Source organism: Hemibagrus wyckioides, linkage group LG03 (assembly GCF_019097595.1).
Source record: "Hemibagrus wyckioides isolate EC202008001 linkage group LG03, SWU_Hwy_1.0, whole genome shotgun sequence".
Classification (NCBI taxonomy): domain Eukaryota; kingdom Metazoa; phylum Chordata; class Actinopteri; order Siluriformes; family Bagridae; genus Hemibagrus; species Hemibagrus wyckioides.
The window spans coordinates 7,483,854-7,500,145 of NC_080712.1; the positions used below are offsets into that span (position 1 = coordinate 7,483,854).

At 42.1% G+C, this 16,292-nt stretch overlaps 1 protein-coding gene across 7 annotated transcripts in view; it reads right to left on the reverse strand.

Moving 5' to 3' along the window:
* gab1 (GRB2-associated binding protein 1) overlaps positions 1-16,292 on the reverse strand; it is a 62,203-nt gene that overhangs the window by 33,775 nt on the left and 12,136 nt on the right. The window contains exon 1 of one of the 7 annotated variants that reach the window (XM_058386341.1): positions 7,335-7,459. The exons of 4 other annotated variants lie outside the window; for them this stretch is intronic. The gene's annotated coding sequence lies outside the window, so the exon portion shown is untranslated. Of the gene's footprint in view, positions 1-3,850; positions 3,978-5,723; positions 6,285-7,334; positions 7,460-16,292 lie in introns of those variants that run through there. 2 more of the 7 variants (XM_058386338.1, XM_058386343.1) reach the window with 2 other exon arrangements.

The following is a 16,292-nucleotide window of genomic DNA, read 5'->3' on the forward strand; positions in this document are numbered from 1 at the left end:
GGTAATCATGACCTCCCAGTTCCTCCTTAAAAGAAACTCAACCATGAAGCGCATGCTTATCTTGAAATATTTCTAATGTGTTTATCAATTCTGGTGCTAAGTCGTTATTCCTTTGAGAGTTTAGTGGAAAGCACTGTTTACAATAACCATTAATAGGAGGGAAAATTTTTTTTAACAGCAATCTTCATCAGTGATGATACTTGCTTTTAGAGCCTAAAAACCAAAGCTTCTTTTCTCATTCACACATCGCAGTAATGTTCAAGACCATCATCGTTAAAAATAATTCCGTGTACAAGTAGTGGAGCTTTGGGCACAAACACTGGACTATACGAGACGTGGCTCAGATAATCCCGCACTACAGTTGGTGTTTTGGAAGCAGGTGAGAGAGATGTACAGCCTTAAAGACAAAAACACCTTTTCTATAGAACTAAAGCCTACTGCGCCCTCAGCAGTAGATTGAACAGCATTGTGGGTAATTTAGGGAATATATAACTAATCTGGGAATGGAACAGAAATCTAAACTAAAATGTTCATCATGAACTTGCGGGCTCATCAGTCACAAAAAATGGATTAAGGTGAGAGGATGAGGAGATCGAATGACTGGATGGTCAATTAAAATAAATATTACTGTGTAAATGGTTAATGGAAGATTTATGCTTCAAGCAACTTAACAGGGTCACAGGATATTTCTGACAGACACAAACGAGTGTGTGTGTGTGTGTGTGTGTGTGTGTTTAAGGGTGGGGTAAAAACATTTCAATTTGGAAAGAGACACTATTTGTGCATGCACGCGCACACACACACACACTAAGGAAATACTTTATTTCATATATATACTGTATATATATATATACACACACACACACACACACACACACACACACTAAGGAAATACTTTATTTCATATATATACTGTATATATATATATACACACACACCGAGTATCTGCAGTATTTTCATCTTATCACTCCAGTCTCCAAAGACTGCTGATACATGATATTCCTCAATTCTAAGAAAACATTCTTGCAATTTCTTTCTCCACAGATTGTTTCTTACCAGAAGTGGCCTAACTGCATCCAAGTTACCATTTTTTTGACCTACCAGGAAAGAGGGTATTCAGAGTTCAGTCGGCTTTGCACACACAACACACACAACACACACACACAAAAAAAAAAGGTTTTGGGAAACAGGGGCCTCTTATCCTGTAATCACAGCACTATGAACGCCACAGCCAGGATTCTTTAACTACATTGTTATTTATTTGCTCTAGCACATGTTATTTTCCAGCCAGGTTTTTAGACTAACATGACACGAGGTATAAACACCGTGCACACTGCTGCTTTCTTAGTAACTTCTAAAAACAATCATGCCTTTCAACATCGATCTCTAAATATACTAACTCCAATTTTCAAAACACTCTGTGACTAAAAGGAACACTGAACAACATTAATCGAGTATCATTATTCTCTTCTTGGACTGGAACACCGGATCAACATTAGATCCAATCCATAAACTTTTTGGTATGATGTTGACGGACGTAACGGATATCATGCACATTGGACACAAGGCTCTGTAAAATATCTCAGATATACAGTATAGTTGAAGGCATTTCTATGGTACACTATAGGACACAGTATACACATGTTTACCGGCACAACAATAATCACCTAACTTTATCAACATACACTACAGTGCCAAAAGTTTTGGGACGTCTGTCTTTACATGCACATGAATTTAATACGGAGTTGGTCCGCCCTTTACAGCTATAACAGCTTCAACTCTTCTGGGAAGGCTTTCCACAAGATTCTCCACAAGTAGGAGTGTGTTTATGGGAATCTTTTGACCATTTCTCTAGAAGCTCATTTGTGAGGTCAGGCACTGATGTTGGACGAGAAGGCCTGCCTCACAGTCTCCACTCTAATTCATCCCAAACGTGTTATATGGGGTTGAGGTCAGGAGTCTGTGAAGTTCCTCCACACCAAACTCACTCATCCATGTCTTTATGGACCTTGCTTTGGTCACTGGTGTACAGTCATGTTGGAACAGGAACGGCTCATCCCTAAACTGTTCCCACAAAGTGGGGAGCATGAAATTGTCCAAAATATCTATCTTGGTATGCTGAAGCATTAAGAGTTCCCTTCCCTGGAACTAAAGGGCCGAGTCCAACCCCTGAATTCAATGATCTGGAGGGGTGTCCCAAAACTTTTGGCAATATAGTGCATCAACCAACTTTATATTATATAACAACATTCTAAAAAGAAGAAGAAAAATACATGTACAGTTGTAACACTTTATAATTTATGGATTCAGTTGTTAAAAAATCGAATCCAATGAGTTTGTAATTATAAAAATATTGACGATGAACTGCTGGGTGGGGAAAAAGAAAAAAAGTTCACCCTATGTTCAAAGCTTGATGATGACAACCATCTGTTTTGCTGAAAAGAACAATACTGGCCATGCTGTCTGGATGGGAGGGATGTTATACTCGCTCTCCTCTGTCCATCACAGTGATGCTTGCTAACCATGTGCGTCTGTGAGCTCAGACGAATGCATTTTCATCCGAAACATCGCTGACGTTAACGGTGATATCCCAGATGTGTATTGCGATATCTAATGTCAGTATCATGGTACATTATGATCACTTTTGCGAGATCACTGCTCCAGAATATTGACCTGCTATTGATTCAATATTGCTATTCATATACATGTCTCTGATCTGACAAAACTTATCGCTATTAATAGAAGATGAGAGGCATTTATATGACATTATACCGTTTCTTTAAACCCTCAGAATCTCTAAACTCGTTATACTGATTGTACCTGAAAGAGTCCATTCTCCTTCTCGAATACACCTCCCTCTCTCTCTCTCTCTCTCTCTCTCTCTCTCTCGACTACTTATTTCATTACAATTCCTTTAAAAGACAGAAAAGCTCTGAAATCTAAGTAGACTAGAGACTGTAGCTGCCATAATGTAATTCCAAACACACCCAAAAGAAGACGAGGAGACTAAGCGTGTGTGTGAGTGTGTGCGAGTGTGGTCCTGATGTTGCCAAGCAGCTAAGAGCTGGGTCACATACGAGTAAGCAGAGTGTCTCTGTGAATACTGACTTACGATGACCTGCCAAATTTCTCGGAGGTGTTCAGTACCTCACAGTGGCCCTGAGATAAGATCATTTTCTCCGTTAGTTTTCTAATTAACATGGAAACATGGATTAATGGATTAGAGAGCTTGGATAAAATCAAAAAGGCTACCTGAGTAGAGAGGGACATTGGTGTTAGAGTTGTTGCTAGCTTTACTAAACCTACTACAGCAATGAGCGAGCATCACTGAAGTAACCTGTTAGTAGATTTGTCTAAAATTGCACAGGAGTTTGGTTTAAAAGCTAACAGAAGGTGTTGATTTATATTTTATTACAGCAGATCTGATAAAAGTTCTGGCTGCAAGGTTTGTGTATTAATGTGTTTCTTTTCAGTTTTCTTATAGCGGACTCAACAATCAGAAATGAATAAAATAAAACATGTAATGGTTGAAGCTGACAGTCTTCAGGACACACAGCTTAGCATCTTGTGCTTTCCTGTTAACCCATTCAATTTTTATATACCTTCAAGAGAGAGAAAGAAAGAAAGAAAGGCAGGTGTAAACAACTGTTTACAGCTGCTAAAACATACGTAAAGCATATATATACGCTGTTATTTAGGCTTAAACGTCCATAATTATCCTAAAAAAAAAATGAAAACCAGAAATAACCATGTCTGTATTAGCCATGACTAAAATACTGCTACGAGTCTACGTGCTATTTTTGTGGTCGGGATGACGAATGAGCAGCCTGAAGATTAAGAACATACTGACCTTGGAATAAAATTTTGGATAAGGCAATCACGGCACTCCTTCACAAACTGATAAATTCCACAGCTATCCCTCTGCAGCAGGATTTATGTTTGGTGTGGCTTTTCAAGTTCTCATAAGGGGATACAAAAAAAAATCCCTATCCACTAAGATAGAAAAGACAAGTAAAGCAGAGGCAGAGGGTCACACAGCGTGTGTGAGGAGGGATGGGCTCTGTGTCAGACCTGACCATGAACAGGGTGACCTTGGGAGCATCTGGAGCAGCTGCGTGGTCCATCCCTGTAAGAACACCCAGCATCAATCCTTTTATTCATTAAGACAAGCCAAGCCCTTAACAGTTTAGCCAGGAGGCCAAAAGTCCGACCTAGCCCATTAAACTGGATAACGCGGTTAGCAAGCCAATCTTTCTGGAGTGTGGTTTTTTGCCATCTCCTTCACCACCAAGGTTTAGTTCTAGTACAAGGTCATGAACTTCACCGTCATTTCAAAGTATCAACAACGGTCAGAAACTCGCAAAGTCATCATCGAGCACCTGATCAGAGGAAGGACAGGGAGAGGGGGGGGGGGGTGCTGTCGAACATCTGCTGTTTGACACGAGTGTACGGTCTCTACAGACTACAGAGAATCTGCAGCTGTATAAACAGCACACACTTTAGAACAGATCACCTGCTGAAGCCAGGAAGAAAAAAGAAAAGTCGTGAGGTCAGAATGAGGTGTGGAAGTACACAGGGTTGTGCACCACATACTGAGTACTGAGTGCTGCTTTCGGGCAGAACGTTAAGAATCATAGAACATAAAACAGCAAGAAGTCCATGAATTCTATAAATATGATTCAGCAATCAGCAGACAGATATCAGAGCACAAGCTGCCTTCTCACCTTACTCATATGGTGGAGAGTTATCCGAAACTTCTTGTGAATCTTCACTTGTCCTCTCTCTCTGGTCACCACAAGGACACATGGTGCCATTTGACCATTAATCAAATTAATATACCAAAATGTGTCCAGGAAAAAATACATAAAATACAACGACTTGTTTAGTCTACATGGCTGCTCTTAAGTGTAGGGAAATAGGGGCGGGGCAATATGATGACAAAATCGCAATATTGTGATCAATTGTATTGCTATACACTTTTCTGAGATATCGTAGCTACATGTAAACTTTAAATAAATACAAACTCTGATTGGAAGCAGCTGATGTCAAATCTTTAAAATAATTAAATAGTAAGATTTTTACCAAATACTGAAAAGAATTACCAAGAAAATCCGTAAGCAGTAAATCAATCGGAGCTTTCATGACTACTTTTAACTCCATACTACTGTTTTGCTGACAGTTTCTTAGCAAACATATATGATGTAATGTATACCTGCCTTTTAAAATCTTCAGGTATCATGATACATTTTTAGCACATTGCCCAGCCCTACTGCAGATAAGCATTTATATCATTTATGCAAAATACAATATAAGAGCAAAGAGCAAGAATCGGTTTCATCGACAGAATCGCTGAAAAATAAATAGCAACTATTCATGTACAAATGTAATGTGTTGTAATATGTCCATAATTTCTTTTAATACGATTTGCAGACCTCATCTTCCAGTAGTAAGGTTTTAAGCGAGTAGCTTGTAAGTCTTTAAACTCTTATCAAGTGTTGTTGATCAGAAAATAAATCGATTTAGATTTACTGTATTACATTTAACCCACTGAGCTATGCACAGTGTAAAGCACAGGTAAATTTTGATTGGGAGTTTTATTATACTCTGTGTAAAAATTAATGTTGGCACCACCCTCTGCATTGTGATTGGTCTTCCATGATTAAGAAAATAATAAATCATTTCATTCAAGCCCAAGCGAGGTACAAGTCTGCAGTCCTACTTACCACGGCAATGTAAAAGTTGCAAAAGCAAGACAGAAGTCAGTAGTTATTTCAGAGTGCTAAAGCCCACTGTGTTGGAGTCTAAGGATCCGGTAAAAGAAGAACGTAGGGCAATTTAAATCCAGTAAAAATTTAAATCCAGTAAAAGCAATTCTTCCCACATGCCAGTGCACTGTTTACAAAAGAAAGGAACCTGACAGATGACTGAAGTTCAAACCACAAGAAGCTAGAAGAGCAAGGAAGATCCATTAAAGCCTGCAAATGGAGAAAGCTGGTTGAAGCCAGCATGACTGTGGAGGAAGACAAGGAGAACAAGTCAGCATCGGATCAGAGAGAATATGGTGATCGATAATCCAAAAAAAGATCGGCGGTTTTATTAGCAGTCTCCTCTCGGGTCAGTTTCGTCCTGCCCCTCTCTCATGCTCTCCTTGAGCAGGACACGAGTCGAAGCCGAGTGCCAATGCGCTTCAAACAAAACCCAGTGAGGCATTAACCAGACAGCTGGCGGAGAGGAAGAAACAGCTCAACATGAGCCAGAGGAAAGAAGAAAAAAAAGAGACATGGGTTTAAACATTAACATCGTGTCCAGTTGAGCATTTCAGACAGTCTGAAAATGGACTAGCACGCACACACACACACAGGCTACATTAGGAGATTGCAGTTCATTTCCTGTAGTTCCCGGAGCAGTGTCCAGTGATGCACCTCTGATACAGGAAAACAGAGTCTTTTTTAACACACACACAAACAGACAGACATGGTGGGGGCAGGCTGGAAGTTTCCACTTTGTTGGCGTTTTTTTATCTTCCTGATCATCTGTTCCCAACACACACTCTGAGAAAAAGACTTCCTGTTTTGCCTCCATTGTCACACTTGTGTGCTGCATGGCTGGACACATCTAACTTTAGACGTGTTTGTGTGCACGTGTGTGTGTGTGTGTGTAGGGGCTGCTTCCTCCATACAGCAGAGCCTCCTCAGCTCCTTGGACCTTACTTTAATGCAAAACACTCACTAGTATATACAATAAATATATTTATATATAGACAAGAGTTAAACACTTCTCTTAACTACTGCAGCAACTATCTTCCTCCTCTGCCTCATGAAAAAGTCCAAAACCCAAAAAAGTACACCTCATATTCTTTGACAGCACCAAACATTTGCAGTAAAGCCCTGCTTGCTTACCTCAGTCGCTCAGCTCAGGAGTGTAAACATCAGTGAGCGAGCGTTTGGACAGGCCGGGAAGCTGCATGGCTACAGTGGAGTCTAATAACTCCGGCCCTGCTCCCCCTCTGCTCCAGCAACGTAATGTAATTTAGCCTGAACCGCACTGACCAACGCAGGAGGAGGTTTCCTCTCTCCATAAACACGGCTCCAATATGGCTGCTCTCAGGAAGACTTTTGCATTACATAAGTAGGATGTTAAGACAATCACAACTTGTCCTGCTCTCTCCCGCGGTCCTGGATCCAGAGCCTCCAAAATCATAAACGTAACGCAACGCCGCTAGCCCAGCTGCACAAAAACAGGATAGCGCCTGGCAGACAAAGCGCCGCGGCACAAAAGAAACCTAAAGCGGATGCAGCAAACAATTCCAGTGCAACATGCAGGCGGGTATTTACCTGTTGAGATTAATTGTTGACGTGAGGAGAAAAAAACAACGGCGGCGAGCTGTTGCCTTTCTACTTCTATTGAAGTTCTGTCCTCTCTCTCTCTCGAGCCAAGCTACAACTCCCTGCTCCAATAACCCCTGACCCACAGGAAGTAGACACAATGGACTGAAAATAACGAGAGAGAGAGAGAGAGTGAGAGAGAGATAGCCACCTCCTCTCTCCTTCCATGTTCTTCGCCTCCACCAACCAAAGCACAACAACACTTGCTTCCATGCGGCCAGCGCTCAAGCAGGGCTGCGGTCATCCCCAAAAATACTTTCCACCCGATAACTCGGCCTCATTCTTTACATTCCCTCTGTGATCTCCAGGCCCCACCCTGGTAAATCACAGAAGCCCCCTTACATGAATACACAGAGTGCGAGCTTCCCAGAGAAACAAACTTTTATTACTCCCAGCAGTGCTCTGAGACTGAATCTGAAATGAATTGCTTCAGCTCATAATGCCAGAAAGCGACATACACTATATTGCCAAAAGTATTCGCTCACCCATCCAAATAATCAGAATCAGGTGTTCCAATCACTTCCATGGCCATAGGTGTATAAAATCAAGCACCTAGGCATGCAGACTGTTTTTACAAACATTTGTGAAAGAATGGGTCGCTCTCAGGAGCTCAGTGAATTCCAGCGTGGAACTGTGATAGGATGCCACCTGTGCAACAAATCCAGTCGTGAAATTTCCTCGCTCCTAAATATTCCACAGTCAACTGTCAGCTGTATTATAAGAACGTGGAAGTGTTTGGGAACGACAGCAACTCAGCCACGGAGTGGTAGACCACGTAAACTGACGGAGCGGGGTCAGCGGATGCTGAGGCGCATAGTGCGAAGAGGTCGCCAACTTTCTGCAGAGTCAATCGCTACAGACCTCCAAACTTCATGTGGCCTTCAGATTAGCTCAAGAACAGTGCGCAGGGAGCTTCATGGAATGGGTTTCCATGGCCGAGCAGCTGCATCCAAGCCATACATCACCAAATGCAATGCAAAGCGTCGGATGCAGTGGTGTAAAGCACGCCGCCACTGGACTCTAGAGCAGTGGAGACGCGTTCTCTGGAGTGACGAATCGCGCTTCTCCATCTGGCAATCTGATGGACGAGTCTGGGTTTGGCGGTTGCCAGGAGAACGGTACTTGTCTGACTGCATTGTGCCAAGTGTAAAGTTTGGTGGAGGGGGGATTATGGTGTGGGGTTGTTTTTCAGGAGCTGGGCTTGGCCCCTTAGTTCCAGTGAAAGGAACTCTGAATGCTTCAGCATACCAAGACATTTTGGACAATTCCATGCTCCCAACTTTGTGGGAACAGTTTGGGGATGACCCCTTCCTCTTCCAACATGACTGTGCACCAGTGCACAAAGCAAGGTCCATAAAGACATGGATGACAGAGTCTGGTGTGGATGAACTTGACTGGCCTGCACAGAGTCCTGACCTCAACCCGATAGAACACCTTTGGGATGAATTAGAGCGGAGACTGAGAGCCAGGCCTTCTCGTCCAACATCAGTGTGTGACCTCACAAATGCGCTTCTGGAAGAATGGTCAAAAATTCCCATAAACACACTCCTAAACCTTGTGGACAGCCTTCCCAGAAGAGTTGAAGCTGTTACAGCTGCAAAGGGTGGACCGACGTCATATTGAACCCTATGGATTAGGAATGGGATGTCACTTAAGTTCATATGCGAGTCAAGGCAGGTGAGCGAATACTTTTGGCAATATAGTGTACTATCAACTGCGAATCCAATGAAGCCTCGAATATCCTGAAAGAGAGTGAGTGAGTGAGTGAGTGAGTGGAGAAAGAAAGAAAGAAAGAAAGAAAGAAAGAAAGAAAGAAAGAAAGAAAGAAAGAAAGAAAGAAAGAAAGAAAGAAAGAAAGAAAGAAAGAAAGAAAGAAAGAACACTATAGACTGGAAAAAGGGATTAGCATTGCGGTCTAATGACCTTTGACCCCGATGAGCAACTGGGCGGATCCCTGAATTAAATCACTGACATTTATTCTTTCTTTTACATTCATTCATGATCAAGAGACAACAGGGCTGAACATGTCTCCTTCTCAAAGATGCATGGCTTCCTGAATTCATGATAATTCACTGCAACACTTGAGCTATATTGACACTTTAGCTGTCTGTTGACGGTGGTTTACTTGATTAAAATAATAAGTTTACTGTTCGATTGCATTGATAAGCATTTATGCATTTGCTTTGCATCATATGGCGTGTAATATATATACACACACACACACACACACATCCACAATGCGCTAAAAGTAAACTGATGACTCAAAGATAGATAAGAAATTAATAATAAACTATAATAATAGACTCACTGTCTCTCTGAAGCAGTGCAGGATATAACAGAAGTTCTTCTCACCATGTACTAAATAATCGTGTTAGCACTTCTCCACCGGATGTTGCGGCACGGCTCGCTGCTGCGAACGAGCCGAGATCCTGCATATTGCTGCTATTTCCAGACTGATTGCGCTCGTTACGAATTAACAGCGAAGGACGGAACACAAGCCACGTTACAAAATGTTCTTCAGCGAGACCGTTCTCATCTTACCTGCAGAAGCCTAATTTACGCTTCTTACCTGTAATCAAGTAAAGGACTGACTAAAGATTAAAGTACTGACTCACGTGCATTTGTGCACTGATTTAACACTAACTTGCTCCGGTTCATGCCAAACAGTTTGGGAGAAATAATTAGAATAGAACTCCTGAATTTCCTGCAATTATCAGAGTATTATACACTGGTCGAGAAGTGCAAAACAAAATATCAAATCCAACACCACGAGGACAATTCAGACAAACCGGAAAATATAGATATAATTTGCGAGAGGAATTCTTACCTCTGACTGGACGAGACATCTGTCACTCAAGATATACAGGAAGTAGAAAATTGTGTATCTAACTTTATTTCTTGTACATGTGTGGAGTTCTGCGTTCACTTTAAACCATTGTTTTTCGATAGTGCAACTTCGAATCTGTTAAAGAAAATAAACATTTATCTTAATAACAAACTGGAATTCACTCAGTGCTGCTTTGAGGAAGGACGTTCATATGCCGTGATTGCTGGATAAACTGACAGCCTATCATGGCATGAAGATTAGATTGCGATGTCTAAAAATACACAAAGAACGCAGGTATGTTTCATAGACAAAACTATTCCAGATTAAAGGATGTAAGGAGCGCTATAAGATCAGAGCTGCGTTCCTACACACACCAATCCACTTTCTACTGCTGCAGCCTGCTGGACTTGAATGACAGATGTCTCGTCCAATCAGTAAGAATTCCATTCGCAAACTATACCTACCCTTTGTTCGGTTTGTCTATACTTTTGTCGTGTTTTCAGATTTGTTATTTCGTTTTACACACTTCTCAGCCACCGTAGTATCATAGAGAATTAGATACTCCCCCTGCTTTCATGACAGAGAATGAACACACGCTCGGACAGAACGAGATACTTTTCATTATACATGAGAGAAAAAAAAGCGAGGACCAAAAAAAACGATAACACTCTGTCTGTGTCAAGCTTCAGTGTAAACACAACATAATCCAATCTCAGACCCATGCTAATCACGCCAAATTACATTCAGCATACAGCCCAGGACTGATGTGGCACAAATCTAATTGCGCCTCTATGACTAAGAAAGGGACAGAGCCACTCAGGAAATGGACTGCCATGCCAAGGCGAGATAAGCAAGCAGACATCATGAAGCATCCTTGACACACTTCTGCTGTGATTAGATAAGTGCTGAACAATGCCAACTCCGATGGCGGTCATTCAGTAATTTATGACGGTCGTATAAGGCGCTGGCCGAGGGAAACCTTTTGAAGCGGTTCACGTCTTTGTCTTAGGTGCAGGAGTAAAGAAAGTGACTTGACCTTGAGGACATGGACCCAGAGCAGAAGACAGCAGTTTGTTTTGATCGGGCGATTGATCCGAGAGCGGGCATTTCCAGCAAAGTTTATTTCAAGTATTCAAAACGTCCAAACTTTTCCAACCAGAGCAAGCTCCTTTTTGTTTTTACAGGTGCAGCATTAAGGTAAAGCATTACGTTAGGACCAGAATACAGTCGTTCTTTAAAGCTTGTCCTCCAGTTTGAAGTTTTCAAACAAATTCAATGTCAAAGTGTTCAGGAAAGCTCTAACAAAGCCAAACCCTGATCTAAGTTCTAAAGACTAAGCGCTCTCACACTATACATAGCTCTGCTTTGGATTTCCTCATCTGCTTCTCCTTTTCCTACAGACAGACTGTTACACCACTGCCTGGTGTGTCACAGCTGCTTTTTCCATACACTGATGGAATGCTTATCCATCTCATACACGGTTCGATGAGACTCAAACATCCTCTTTTTACAGCACACAGAGTTAAAATTTACAGCCTTCAATATATGCGTGTTCGTGTTTATCTACTCTTAAATATTTCAAACCGTATCAAAAGACAAACTCACACAGACACACTCGCGCATACGTAGTCATACACACCCCTGGACCAGGTCTTACTGTTAATTCTTAGCTAATAATGGAGTAGAAGCAACAGCGCATAAATCAGATGCTAGGTTTTCCATGTCGTGTTGTGGTAGAAACAAGGTCACTGATCAATAGCTCTATCCAGGCTTCGCTCAGCCCCTCACGCGGCTCTCAGCTGCTCTGCCAATGTTTACAGTCGGCAGCTCTTACGTTGAAACAATTTCTCAAAATAACCGCTGCGTGTCACAGATTTCAGTGCACGGGTTCGTTAAAAAGGCCGTCCAAAGGTCAAGAATTACGTCCAAGAGCCAGTTCAGATTTAGTCATCTGACCAGGATAGAATAATGCCATTTTATAACAAGCGTGAAATCTGACACCTAGCAAAGGGTAGACACGTGCACACAGACGCACACTGAACGCACTGTCATCTCGCTTGCCATCATCTTTTTCATTTGACTTCTCTACTTTTTTTTTCATGCTAAAAGAAGGTCAGCAGTGTTGCACTCTACCCTGTATGAGAAATCCCCCTTCCTACTTCTGTTGCTCACAAAGTCACATGCCTTCGTCAAAGCTATGGCATTCGCATTCAACACATTCCTCTGGCCTGACTTGTCTCTGTTCACATGAGCGGAGCTCTGCTTTGCTGAAACTTCAGCTGAACCAAACAATTTGACTTTGTTTACAGCGCTGTGGGTTCTGTAGATACCGTCATGTCCGGCCCAGGCTGCTGGTACCAGTATCACTTTTCCTTTCATATAGAGGAAATGACATACAATACTAAAAACACAACTTGGCAACCCTGGCAACATGTGTTTAATGTGTTTCATTCACTTGTGTATTATACTGCAAATAAATCCTAAGTGAAAAAGCTTAGAATTATAAAACTAATTTATCATTTCTGGCATTAAAACTGAACAGGCAATTAGGCTGTAAGGCTGGATACTTCATCACGACGCAGTGAGTGATAAACGGATGGCCGTCTTGGGAGAGAAAGCTTTGAAAACGGCCGTCCAGGGAGACGCTCTTCTCCTGAAATCAGATCTAGCCCATAAACCGAGTGTTACAACACCTGCAGCCGGCACCTGCTCACCCAAAATCCCTCATCCAACAAAACACACTCGTGTGCATCACAGGGTAGAAAACAGCAATCTGTCCATAGACAGTCCAGCCTTTAGAGCAGAGTAATGTACACTTCAGTTTAGAAGTAAACTGACCTTGACTCTTGCCTGGATGTGGAACAGTAGATTCTAAGGCGAATGAGCCGAGCCAGAAGGACTCCGTGGTGGATATTGAGGAAGAATCCAAAACAGGACAGTATGCCTCCTCTCAAAGTTAAACCAACATACAGCAAAAGTTCTTCACAAGGAGCGTGTTTCTCTTTTGATGCAATCACACACATGCAGGCGGTATCTGTGTTGGCGCGGTATCTTTGTGGGCACAGCGCCAAGCTGAGGCTATCGAATCATGCTGTGCAAAAGCCCTGTAATGCAATCAGGGCGAGTGCAGCACTGTCACAAGGGACAACTGCTAAGAGCTTTCTCACTCTCTCAGTCTCTTTCTGTCTCTCAGTCTCTCTCTCTCTCTCTCTCTCTCTCTCTCAAACTCGCTCGCTTTTCAGTCAGGGAAGGGGGAGCAGGAGAGATCTGACCTATAAGGCCTCACGTTAACCTGAGGAATTACACAGGCCAGCGGCGGCATTTCACAGCTTGCCTCTAGTTGGTCTCCTCCTACACGCTCGGACTTGGCTGGAACTCCATGTCTAACCAACCAACACCTCAAAATAAAAACCTCAAAACCAGTTTACAAACAAATGAGCGGTCATTTTGGAATGCAGATTTTGGATACAATGCTGGTTCCTGAAACCCAGACTGACATTTACAGCCTGGTAGATGCTTTTATCCAGAAAGACATACAGAAGTGCTTTAGTGGATCAGTGGATATTGATTTAGGCACAAGTTTTACGCCTGATGCCCTCCCTGATGCAACTCTCCTGTTTTATCCATGCTTGGAACCAGCTCAGAGTTAACCCTCGAGATAAACTAAGGTCCATGATCCCTGTCTTATCCTGACTAATGCAGTGCACACACTGAATCAGAGCAGTGTGAGACTTTACACCGGTGTTTCACCTGCTGTTCCAAATCATCCCTCAAGTTTGCTGTGTGTTTGAGCTCCTGTGACTTTCAACCAGCAGTGTTCAGATCACACAGATTCGTCTCTGTGCACCATCCTGTAACATGAAAATGTCTGGACATGAAGCACAAAAGAAAAGGTCCTGACCACTTGCTTTTATGCTTACATTACATTCCTCCTGGTGCACAAACTGCTACAGCAAAACGTGACGCATTACCACGTTATCATTATTATTGAATATTACAGGATTCCCAAAGTGAGCATAGTCTTAATTCTTCTGAGCTTGGAGGAGCATTAAGCCGTGTTCATTAAACATAATTACTGATTATTACAAAAGATGTTATGTAAAATCTTAACTACTCAATTTCATCCTCTGCTTCTAGTGCAGACAGCCACGTCAGTATAACAGCCTTAGCAATCCACATACGCCTTTCTGATCACATGAAAGTAAGAACTGTGTGTAGAAACAGACGTAGAAGAAATACGCAATTAAATATGATCCTCCTGGTGTTTTTTTTTTTTATAATGAGGAAACTGTCTGGGTGATTAAGCTGGAAGCTGCCCAACACTTCTGGTTATTATTATACAAGTCAAACGTCTAGTAGGTAAAAGCTGAAGTGAACGGAAATTTGGAGAGAAAAAAAATTATAAATATTTCACTTTATTCCATTCTGCCCGTAAATACACATCATTCCAGGAGACAGTGCGTCAGTCATCATGCACCAGACCAACACTTGAACAATAAATAAATAAATAAATAAATAAATAAATAAATAAATAAATAAATAAAAGCACCGTTGTGGCATGAGATCTGCCATGCCTTTTAAGAAGTGCTGTAGGAAACCTGACCCCAGACCTGCTTTAATCCACATCTGGCTCATATTTTCACAGCATGATGCAAAGCTAAGGTACACACATACCCTGTGCTCAAAACGGCCCACGTTCCAAACAAAAGAAAGGAAGCAAGCGAAGCACGGTGAGAGGGAGGGAGGGAGGGCGAGAGGGAGAGAAAGAGAGTGTGTGAGCACTCTGTAGCCATCTGGTAGCCATCAGTAAAAGCAGAGGAAATGATCTCCATGACGCTCTCGGACACCAGAGAGCATCGGCTTTCTGCTGCGCGGCTACACGATAGAAACAAAAGGGATGAAATATAGACAGAGAGTACAAGGAGAGAGAGAGAGAGAGAGAGAGAGAGAGAGAGAAGCCTGGTAGGTTGACATTCCTGCCAACTCCAGCATGATGGGAAATTCTGTGGGGAAAAAAAAAAATACATGTAGAACAGCAAGCTGGAGATGAGAAAACTGAATTAATGTCACATACCGAGCTCTAAAACTGCTAATGCGCTGAACAGGAAGTGTACATCCTACTAGCCTATGATATCAAAATAGAACTGAAAGTTCTATTCCAAAAACATTTCTGAATTTCTTCAGAAAAAAAGTCTGACAGACAGTAATTACTATTTAGACCTGACACCGAGGCGGATTTCTTTCTAACAGGCTATTATCGCTAACAATGTATAATGCAGCTTCCAGAAAAAAAAAAAGAAAGAAAAAAAAACATTAAGCAACACCAGACATGTTGCATAACGCCAGAGTAATTATGATCTACTAGAAACAAGGACAATAAAAAAAACTTTAACTGTATGCCTAACACACACACACAAAAATGATCCCCCGTTCTGTCCAGTTCTCTTTTTGCCCTTATCTTATCGTGGTTTGGGAACGAGCATGGCTGAGCAAATATCCCAGCACATAAAAGAACACATCTGTTTACAAACTGCAGCAGGTAGACCTTTTAACCAGATGACAATGTGCAAACAGGTGCTGTGTACTCAAGGAGGAACTGACTTTTCCTGTAAGATACCCTGGATCTGCTTTCAGAAGAGATATGATGCAGAGCTGCTCAGCTGATACTCGGGGCACGATGATCCGGTGCTTTTACTCGATATTTGTTAACCGATAGTGTGTGACATGACGCTACTGTGTGCAGCCATGTTAATAATCCTTACAGGATTGATAACGACAACAACAACCGGCTCTGTGCAAAAAGTCACGAGAAGAAACTCCAGCATCTTCCCACAATACAAACATCTCTTTTAGAGAGTGCGAGGGAGGCCTACCTGAACACGCACAGCATTAACATTACAACTGTGAGCAGAAGTGAGCGTGTATTCGGAGTCAAGTGGAGTCGTTGCATAAATAATCAATCCTCATATCACACCCGTAGACTGATAACAGCATCGCCCTGTTGCTTTGAGTGGGGGGGGTGGGGGGGTGGCCAGGCATACAAGTAAGTGTTTCATGCACACATTACGTCATCATAATGG